This window comes from Tamandua tetradactyla, chromosome 13, assembly GCF_023851605.1.
Source record: "Tamandua tetradactyla isolate mTamTet1 chromosome 13, mTamTet1.pri, whole genome shotgun sequence".
Classification (NCBI taxonomy): Eukaryota; Metazoa; Chordata; class Mammalia; order Pilosa; family Myrmecophagidae; genus Tamandua; species Tamandua tetradactyla.
In genome coordinates, this window is record NC_135339.1 from 52435795 (window position 1) to 52446861 (window position 11067).

Here is an 11067-nt window from a genome sequence, read left to right on the forward strand (position 1 = left end):
ATTTATAAATAAGCTCACATTCATAGGACTAGGGTTAGGACTTGAAGCTGTCTTTTGGGGTGACAAAATTCAATCCATAACAACATATAAATACATGGGAAAAATAGCTAAATGAAATGTTTCAAAGTTTCTACAGAGAGTAATTCCTAGGTAATGGAATTACAGGGTGATCATTATTTTCTTCTATGCACATTTATTTTCCAAATATTTCACATTGAAACATAGCTTTCATAACCAGGAAAAATTAATGTAATGATTGATTGATAAACAGAAAGATACATAGATGGAAAGAGAGAGATAAATATATTGTGTTTTTTTAAAGAAAAGAACAAACTAAACTCAAACAAGCATAACAAAAGAAATAACGAAGATTAGAACAGAGATAAATGAAACGGAGAATTAAAAAAACAATAGAATCAACGAAACCAAAAGTTGGTTCTTAGAAAAGGTCAATAAAATTGGCAAGCCAGCAAGACTGATGAAGAAAAAGAGAGAGGACATAAAACACTAAAATAGATATTGAAAGGGGGGCAATAATATCGACCTCATTGAAATAAAAAGGGCTCTAAGAGGATACAATGAACAACTGTACACCAACAAATTAGATAACTTAGATGAAATGGGAAAATTCCTAGAAATGCAAAGTTCCTACACTGACTCTACAAGAAACAGAAGACCTCAGTAGGCCCATTACAAGTAAAGGGATTGCATCAGTCATTAAAAACCTTCCAACAAAGAAAAGCCCAGGACCAGATGACTTCACAGGGGGATTTTACTAGATGATCTAAGAAAAATTAATCCCAATCCTGCTCAAACTCTTCCAAAAAACTGAAGATGAGGGAACACTCTCTAATTAATTCTATGAGTTCAACATCACCCTCACACCAAAGTCAGATAAAGATAACACAAGAAAAGAAAATTACAGATCAATATCTCTTCTGAATATAGATATGAAAATCCTCATCGAATACTAGCAAACTGAATCCAACAACATATTAAAAGAATTATACACTAGTCAATAGGCCAAGTTCTTGATCTTGAGGCTTGCTTTTATGAAGCTTATTTCTGTAGTGGAGAATGCCAAAACCAACTTGAAAACGAAGAACAAAGTTGGATGACTCACACTTCCTGATCTTGAAACTTATTACATGACAAGAGAGCAAAGAACATTCTATTGGGAAAGAATCATCTCTTCAACAAATGATGTTGGGAAAACTGGATCTTTATTAGCAAAAGAATGAAGATGGACCTTATACTATCTAAAAAAATAAACTCAAAATGGATCAAGACCTCAATATAAGAGCCACAGCTTTTAAAAAATATTTTTATTGGCAAAACATAACAACACACAAACACAAACATTTTTAACATATGAACATTCAATTCTGGGTATATAATCAATGACTCACAGTGTCAACACACAGTTGTATATCCATCACCATGATCATTTCTTAGAACATCTGTAGCATTCCAGAAAAAGAAATAAAAAGAAAAAACTCATACATACCATAACCCTTACCCCTTCCTCTCATTGACTGCTAGTATTTCCATCTACACTATATATTTTAACCTTTGTTCCACCTATATTTTTCTATACCACTTACTACCTCCTTTCATTAATCATTAGCATTTCAATCTACTCAAATTATTTTAACATTTGTTCCCCTATTGTTTATTTTTTATCCCTATGTTTTACTCATCTGTCCATATCATAGATAAAAGGAGCATCAGATACAAGGTTTCACAGTCACACAGTCATGTTACAAAAGTTATATCATTATACAATCATCTTCAAGAAACATGGCTACTGGAACACAGCTCTACAGTTTCAGGAACTTCCTTCTAGACTCTCTAATACACCTTAAACTAAAAAGGAGATATCTATATAATGCGTAAGAATAACCTCCAGGATAACCCCTCAACTTTGTTTGAAATCTCTCAGCCACTGACACTTTATTTTGTCTCATTTCTCTCTTCCCCCTTTCAGTCGAGAACGTTTTCTTAATTCATTCTAAAATTTATGCCCCACATTGCCAGGGAGGTTTACACTTCTGGGAGTCATGTTCCACATAGAGAGGGGGAGGGCAGTAAGTTTGTTTGCCATGTTGATATTGAGAGAGAGATAGGCCACATCTGAGCAGCAAAAGAGGTTCTCTGGGGGTGACTCTTAGGTCTAATTTTAAGTAGGCTTAGCCTATCCTTTGTGGGGATAAGTTTCATATGAACAATCCCCAAGATTGAGGGCTCGGCCTATTGATTTGGTTGTCCCCACTGCTTGTGAGAATATCAGAAATTCTCCAAATGGGGAAGTTGAATTTTTCCCCTTTTTCACCATTCCCCCAAGGGGACTTTGCAAATACTTCTTTATTCACTGTTCAAATCACTCTGGGATTTATTGGGGCATCACACTGGACAAACCTACAAAATCTCATGCCCTATTCAAGGTTCCATGTACTTATGGTGTTCAATTAACCTGTCCATATAAGTTATATTAGGAAATGCACTAGTCAAAATATAAATTTTGTTCTAAATAAACATTTCTTCTTTAGTCTCACACAGAAGTTGCAGTTTTAAAGTATGAAAGACATCTATTTCCAACACCCTGCAGTATTGACATTCCTTTGTTCTTCCTAAGAGCTATAACTGTAACACTTCTAGAAGAAAACATAGGGCAGCATCTTCAGGATCTTATGTTAGGCAATGGTTTCTTAGACCTTACACCCAAAGCACAAGCAAGAAAAGAAAAAAATAGATAAATGGGGTCTCATCGAAATTAAAAACATTTTTACCTTGAAGGATCTTATCATGAAAGTGAAATGACAGTCTACACAATGGGGGAAAATGTTTAGTTTAAAATTCAGAATATATAAAGAAATCCTAAACCTCAACAACAAAAAGTCAAGCAACTTAATTTAAAAATGGGTAGAACTCAGCGGCAGAATTCTTGCCTGCCATGCCAGAGACCCAGGTTCAATTCCTGGTTCCAGTCCATGTATAAAAAAAAAGAAGAAGAAATAAAAAGAAAAATGGGCAGAAGATGTTAATAGACATACCTCTAAAAATGATATACGAATGGTCAAAAAGCACATGAAAAGATGCTCAATAGCATTAGCCATTAGGGAAATGCAATTCAAAAGAAAATACAATACCATTTCATATTCCTAGAGTGGTTACTATTAAAAAAAAGGAAAGGGTGCAAGGGTAGATCAGTAGAATTTTCACCTGTGGGAGACCCAGGTTCGATTCCTGGCCCGTGAACTTCCCCAAATAAAAACAAACAAACAAAAATTCAACAAATGGTGTTGCAATAATGGGATACTCACATGGAAAAAGAATGAAATGTGAATCCCACCATACAACATACAAAAAAAAAAAAAAGGAAAATTACAAGTGTTAGAGACAATATAGAGAAATCAGGACACTTATTTATTGCTAGGAGGGATGTAACATGGTCAGCCACTATGGAAGACATTTTGACAGTTCCACAGAGCTGAAAGTTAGGTATAGAATTACCTTATAACCTGATAATTTCACTTCTGAGTATATACTCAAAAGAACTGAAAGTAGGGACAGAAGCAGATAATTCCACACAGATGTTCTCAGTGGTGTTATTCATAATTGCCAAAGGATGAAAGGCAATCCAAGTGTACATCAACCAATGATTGGATAAACAAAATGTGGTAAATACACACAATGGAATATCATTCAGCCAATAAAAGGAGTGAAGTTCTGATACAGGGAACAATGTGACTGAACCTTGAAGACATCATTTTGAATGAAATGAGTCAGTCACAAAAGGAAAAATATTGTAAGATCTCACTAACAGGAAATAATTAAAAATAAGCAAACCCACAGAGTCGGAATCTAGTCTATAGGTTACCAGAGGACAGGGTGGGGGTAGGTATGGTAATTTGCAGCTGTAACGTAACCCAGAAAAGGCCTTTTGGGGGGGTAGATGGGCCAGGAATCACACCTGGGTCTCCCTCATTGCGGGCAAGCATTCTACCACCGAACCATGGTCATGTTATTTTAATCTATTCCTGCGGGTACAGACCTTTTGTCTGTGGGTCCTTTTGATTAGGGTATTTCAGTTGAAGCCTTCCCTGGGTGGGTCTTAATTCTTTTACTGGATCCTTTATAAGAGGAGAGATAAAACTAAAGAGACACAGAGAAAAGCTCTGGAGAAGCTAAGAGAGAACCCATAGAAAACAGAGAAGAAGCAACTTAAATCAGAAGCTGAAAGCAACGATATCTGAGAGAAGGACCAGCAGACCAGCCATGTGACAGAGGTGTCCCAGAGGCTGGCAGCCTATCTTCAGAGTCCAGGTATCATCCTGTTGATGCCATGAGTTGGACATTTTTATGACCTAAGAACTGTAAATTGTAAGTTAATAAATCCCCATCATACAAGTCAACCCATATCTGGTATACTGCAATTTGTTAGCTTTACCAAAACAGTAGGGAATAGGGAGTTAAAGCTTAAAAGGGACAGAGTTTCTATGTGGGTCAATGGAAAAGTTTTGATAATGGATGGTGGTGATGGTAGCACAGCATTTGAATGTCATTAACACCACTGAATAATATATTTGAATGTGGTTAAAAGGGAAATTTTAGGTTGTATGTATGTTAGTAGAATAAAGATTTTTTTAAAAAACTGTACAACACAGTGAACCCTATTATAAATGATGGACTATAGTCAATAGTACAATTTAAAAAATGTTCTTACATGAATTGTAACAAATATACCACACGAATGCAAGGTGTTAATAATAGGCTGGTAAATGTGAATTCTATATTTCATATGTGATTTTTTCTATAAACCTACAACTTCTCTAATAATACAAACAAACAAAGGACAGGGCAACACAACTGTTAACCCCAATGTCAACCATGGACTATAGTTAATAATATAATTATAAAAATGTTTTCTTTCATGAATTATAACAGATGAACTACACCAATGAAAGTTGTTAATAATAGGGTGTTATATATGTCAATCCTGTATTTTATGCATGCTCTGTAAACCACAGCTTCTTAAGAAAGAAAGAGACAGGGTGGGTAGGGAGGGAGGGAGGGAGAGAGAGAGAAAAGGAAGGAAGAAAGGAAGGGAGGGAAGGAAACAGGTCCTGATGCAGTCTGCTGAAGCCTATTAAACCTTATATAACTGAAATAGCCCTCAACCACAAGGCAGACAATAGAAAACAAATTTCCAGTAACAAAATAAAACATGTTATTGAAGAAAAACCTACTCTTAAACAGTGGTAGAAGGGGTCTGTGAAAATGCCAAAAAGTGCCAGAAAGTGCATTTCTGGGCACTTTGCCTAATTTTTACTTCAAGGTTTGTAGTTTTCCTTTTCCTTGAAGAGGCATTTCACTGATCTGATCTGACACTTCTCAACTTTACTTGAATAATATTTGGCTCCAGATAATATAAAGAAAGAAAGAGAAAGGGGAGAAAAGACAAATAAGAGCGACTCTCCTGAGGTTACTGGGCAAAGTAGAAGGACTAAAAGGAGAAGAGAGCTGCAGATTTTTACAATCTGACTGTGTGACTTTTACAATGTGACTTGTGGCTGATGCTCTTTTCATCCAGGGTATGGACAGATGAGTTAAAAAAAAAAAAAAAGGATAAGGCAGGCCATGGTGGCTCAGCAGGCAGAGTTCTCACTTGCCATGCTGGAGACCTGGGTTCAGCATCCCGGAAAAAAAAAAAAAGGATAAAAAATAAATAAATAGTAGTGGGGGATAAAGAGCAAAAAATTGGTAGATTAAAATAGTAGTGGTCAATGAGAGGGATAAGGTGTGTGGCATGTATGAATTTTTTCTTTTTTCTTTTTTCTTTCCTTTTCTGGAGTGATGAAAATATTCTAAAAATGATCATGGTAATGAATACACAAGTATGTGATGATATTGTGAGTGACTAATTGTATTCCATGTATGGACTGTATGTGTGTGAAAATTTCTCAGTAAAAATATATTTTTAAAAATCTGACAGCTAAGGGAGAGCTTTAGAGAGGCATATACTGACAATCTGTCATTTTCTTAAAATTACCATCATTTGATTGAAAGTAAAATTGCAATAGTCGACAAAAATTAAGGTTTTTTTTTGAACCCTGACTAATTTCTGTGCATATCCCTATGCATACTTATAAAAGAAATTAAAATGCAACATTAGTACCAGGTCATTGAGACTCTGCAATATATTTGGTGTCTCTCAGAAAGGCACCAAATTAATATCCTTTAATACTCCAGCAGTTAAGCTCTGTTGCTTCTATTCAGATATGGGAATAGAAGAGCATTTCTTTTAAGTTCTTTGCCTGTCACTTTTCAGCCTTGACCCAACTAACCTTGTCAGGTTGGTTACTACAGTTATCCCTTCCACATCCCTACTTTCCCCATCACAGGTTCAAAATATTGCATGGTGGCATAAGAACTTAAATGGGAAACTTTGGGGAGTTTTGTGGAAGCTGCAGGTGATATGCAAAGGCCAGCAGATGACATACAAAGGCTAAAAATATAGAGATATCTAAAAAGTTTAGTAACTCATAAATGCATAAAATGTATGCACCGTTAGATATAATAGTACCTATACAGTATGTATTTTACTATTTAAAAACACAAATAAACAGCTTCACAATTTTTTTAATTAAAATTAAATTTGTAGGGGTCAGAAACTCTTTATTATTTAGCTGAAAATAGATGGACAGACTAGGGACTATGAGAAATGCTTTTCTTAGGAACAGTTCTCTAGGGTAAGTGGCCATGGCCCACCACTTGGAGACCAGGCCTTGATTCACCCTACAGCTCAGTGTAAGTAGTCCAGCTCAGAAACTGAGCACCATGCAACCACTGCAGCCTACCAATCACCTCAAGGGCACAATCCCTGAAATTTACGAGAATAATATATTCTTTAGAAAGATACAGAACCGATGAAAATAGTATCAGTATTAAATATAACACTGAACTTGACCTAGTCCAAGTCCCTCATTTTATGATGAGGAAATAGACTCTAAGAGGATGACATATTCAAAGTCACACTGCTACTTAACAGGAAATCCAGGAATACAATTCAGGACTTCTTTTCAACAGCAGCTTTATAATCACAAATGGCAAAATAACAGGAAAATAAAAGTGTAATAGGATGCAAAATAAATTCCTAAAAGTAATGAATAAAAATAACCATTAATTAACGGTGAAATGTATCCAAATTAAATGCAGTTCTTTTTCTGCCCATTTGACTCTTTACTTACGCTTCTTATTATGAACAAATTTGTGCAACAACATGAAAAAATTAATCTTGAGAAATTTTCATTAAGATTTTTTTTAATTTAACACAACCAAATGTAAAAAATAGGTAGCATAGTTACTCATTCCCAGCTCTCCTGATACACAAAAGGTTGCTATAATTTATTTCCTTAATGTCTCATGCCCTGGTCTTTCTACTTTCTTTTCTTCTGCGTACCTAGGAGTCTTTGGAGGGCACATGGATCATTCCTTTTGAAAAATAAGTGTCTGCTTATAAAATGTGAGCAGAGTTATTGCTTTTAAATGTTTGTAAATTTTGTGGTACGGTTTTATATTTATATGTGTTATTTAAAATAGCATGAGAATTCATACAATGTACTACTATTCAGCAATAAGGATGAGCAAATAACATCACACAATAATATCGATGAATTTTAACAACATAAAACTAAAGAAGCCAGACACAACAGAGGATAGACTGCATGATTCTATTCTTATAACATGTAAAAGTCAGCAAATGAATCTACAATATTAGACATCAGGATAGTAATTTCCTTGGGTTTTGGATGGGGACAGTGATCCAAAGAGAGCATAAAGGGGGTTTCTAGGGACCTGGTAATGTTCTATTTCTTGATATGGATCCCAGTTACATGATGCATTCATTCCGTGAACTGTATACCTATGATTTGTGAACTTTTTTGTCTGTATATTATATCTTAATAAGAAGTTTCCTTGAAAATTAAAATAAAACCAATAATCTCACATTTTGAAAACAATTTCATTTGTTCAAAAATACATATTTTGTAAACATGATGCTTTAAAAACATTTTGAAATGTGAAACACATACAAATGTAAGTTTATTTCAGACAGGGTGTTCAGGTAGGATGGGTAATACTGAATAATGGCTAAGATTCTGAATGATATCTACCAGAAATTGTTTAAAACTCCTAGTCTTAATGTCTAAAAAAAAATAAAAATAAAAATCTAAACAAGGGGCAGCTGCTTCAATCAAAATGATACTTGGGTGATTTTTAAAACCTTAATGAAATCAGGTTTAGCTTGGTGAAGCTAAAAATTTTACCTTCATTATATAATCAGCACCACCATACATCACCATAACTCTCACTCCCTTCCACCTACGTACCATTGAGACAATATATGGGAGGCAGGTGTCTAAGAAACCACTTCCTCTGGATGACTGAACCTTCGCTCAGGGGCTATTTTTCTAAACACTTATTCAATTAGTCTCGTGTAATATACAATTAATGGGAAGCCTATAGTAATGCAGATTCCATAGGTAGCTAAAGAAAACTAAAATCTCGAACAAGAGTGTGAAGCAAACACACTTTACACTACCCCTACATTTGTTTCTTTACAATTCATGAAATACTTTGAGGAATCATTTGAAAACATTCGGTTTCCTGTTTTCATTTACGAAATGGATGTGCTGATAAACACAGTAATAACTGTGGGTAGTAATAACAGCTACCCCAAGTGGTGTCTTTTTTTCAGTAAACTAGGCATATTTTACATACAGCTCCTCAATTGAAATTGAGAAGTCTGCATTAGAAATTGAAGGAAATTGCCAAGTCCAAAGGAAAAGACAGTCAATATAAACCCACAAAGCACTTCCTCTTAAAACTCATGCCCTTGAAAAGAGAGGAGAGAATATCTCCTTTTAGTACTTATTTAGGCTTAAGCTGACCTGTAGACACGTCCTCCCTCCAAATGCTGCCCAAGCCCTGCAAAGACCCCCTCTCTCCTGCACCTGCAGCTCTACTATACTCACTCCTCTTTGTTCCTGGTGCTTTCCAGGGAAGCTGTGTTTCTGGTGGTTGTGGAATATGAAATATAAGGGAGGGAACAAGGTTTGGAAAGGGAGGGAATCAGCTCTCCTTTCCTTTGAGGAGGGCACACTACTCACTCTGTAGTACAATATTTCTTAAGAGCTCACATTATACCAGTCATGTTGCTAAATGCTAGGGTCACACTGCTGTGTTCAGAAGCATTTTGTGAAGGATGCATCAACGGGTCAGAAAAGTAAAAAGTATAATGATGCAAAACAGTTTATATAGTGGGAAGACCCAATAACATGGACAAGAGGTAGACATTTTTAAAAACACTTTGAAAGACATAAAACATAGTTTATAATGCTTATTTCTACAATAAAACTGAGGGGAAAGGATGGCTCCAGTCAGTTTATTAGTTTCACAGTGTAATAGAATAATGTATTAATAGATGAAAATTCCATATTCCCTATATTGTGCTGCAATCCCTAACAGTTTTACTGCTAGATTTTGATAGTCTTATAAGAATTAAGATAAAAGATTAAATAAGATGAACAAAAAGAATAACTCAACTCTCTTCTTATAGCTAGAATTAGAGGTGGCTTGATTCCTTCCCAAGAGTGCAACAGATTAAATGAGATAGTTCACATTACAACATGGACTGGTAATAGTAATTGAGGTCTTGGACTTAACTTCTCAGTGACAGTTTCCTTTCTTGGAAAATGGGGCTAATAATAGCATGTACCTTATAGAATTTTTGTGAGAATAAAGTAGATGAAGAGTCTACATAATGTTTAATAGATAGTAAGAGCACATTTTTCATTCATTCATTTATTGGTTTTGTTGTTGTTGTTTATTTGTTTAGGTACATGGGCCAGGAATTTATTCATTTTAACACATATTTATTTATTGATCACCTATTAGGTATCAGGCTGGGAAGACATAGAAGTGAACTTAACAGGCAAACATCCCTACTGTCATGACATTAACATTTCAATGAGGAGAGACAAATAAATAAATTAGTAAAAACGTATAATACTTTGGGGAATGGTGAGAACGGGGAGAAATTCAACTTCCCCAAGTTGAATTCTTGATATTCTCACAAGCAGTGTGGATAACCAAAGCTATAGGCTGAGCCCCCAGTCTTGGGGTTTGTTCATATGAAACTTAACCCCACTAAGGATAGGTCAAGTCTACTTAAAATTTAGGCCTAAGAGTCACACCCAAGAGAGCCTCTTTTGTTGCTCAGATGTGGCCTCTCCCTCCAGCCGACATGACAAGCAATCTCACCACCCTCCCCCTGTCTATGTGGGACATGACTCCCAGGGGTGTGGACCTTCCTGGCAACGTGGGACAGAAATCCTAGAATGAGCTGAGACAGCAACAAGGGACTGAGAAAAACCCGAAAATGAGCTGAAACTGAGCATCAAGGGATTGAGAAAACCTTCTCGACCAAAAGGGGGAAGAGTGAAATGAGAGGAAGTGTCAATGGCTGAGAGATTCCAAACAGAATTGAGAGGTTATCCTGGAGGTTATTCTTACGCATTAAGTAGATATCACCTTGTTATTCAAGATGTAAGGGAGAGGCTGGAGGGAACTGCCTGAAAATGTAGAGCTGTGTTCCAGTAGCCATGTTTCTGGAAGATGATTGAATAATTATATAGCTTTCACAGTGTGACTGTGTGATTGTGAAAACCTTGTGTCTGATGCTCCTTTTATCTTCCTTGTCAACAGACGAGTAGAATATATGGAATAAAAATAAATAATAGGGGGAAAAAATGTTAAAATAAATTTAGTTTGAAATGCTAGTGATCAGTGAAAGTGAGGAGTAAGGGGTATGGTAGGTATAATTTTTATTTTTTTTCTGTTTTTGTTTTATTTCTTTTTCTATTGTCTTTTTATTTCTTTTTCTGAATGGATACAAATGTTCTAAGAAATGATGAATATGCAAGTAAGTGATGATACTGTGAATTACTGATTATCTATGTTAATTTTTATTTCATCTGTTAATTTTTTTAATTAATAAATAAATTA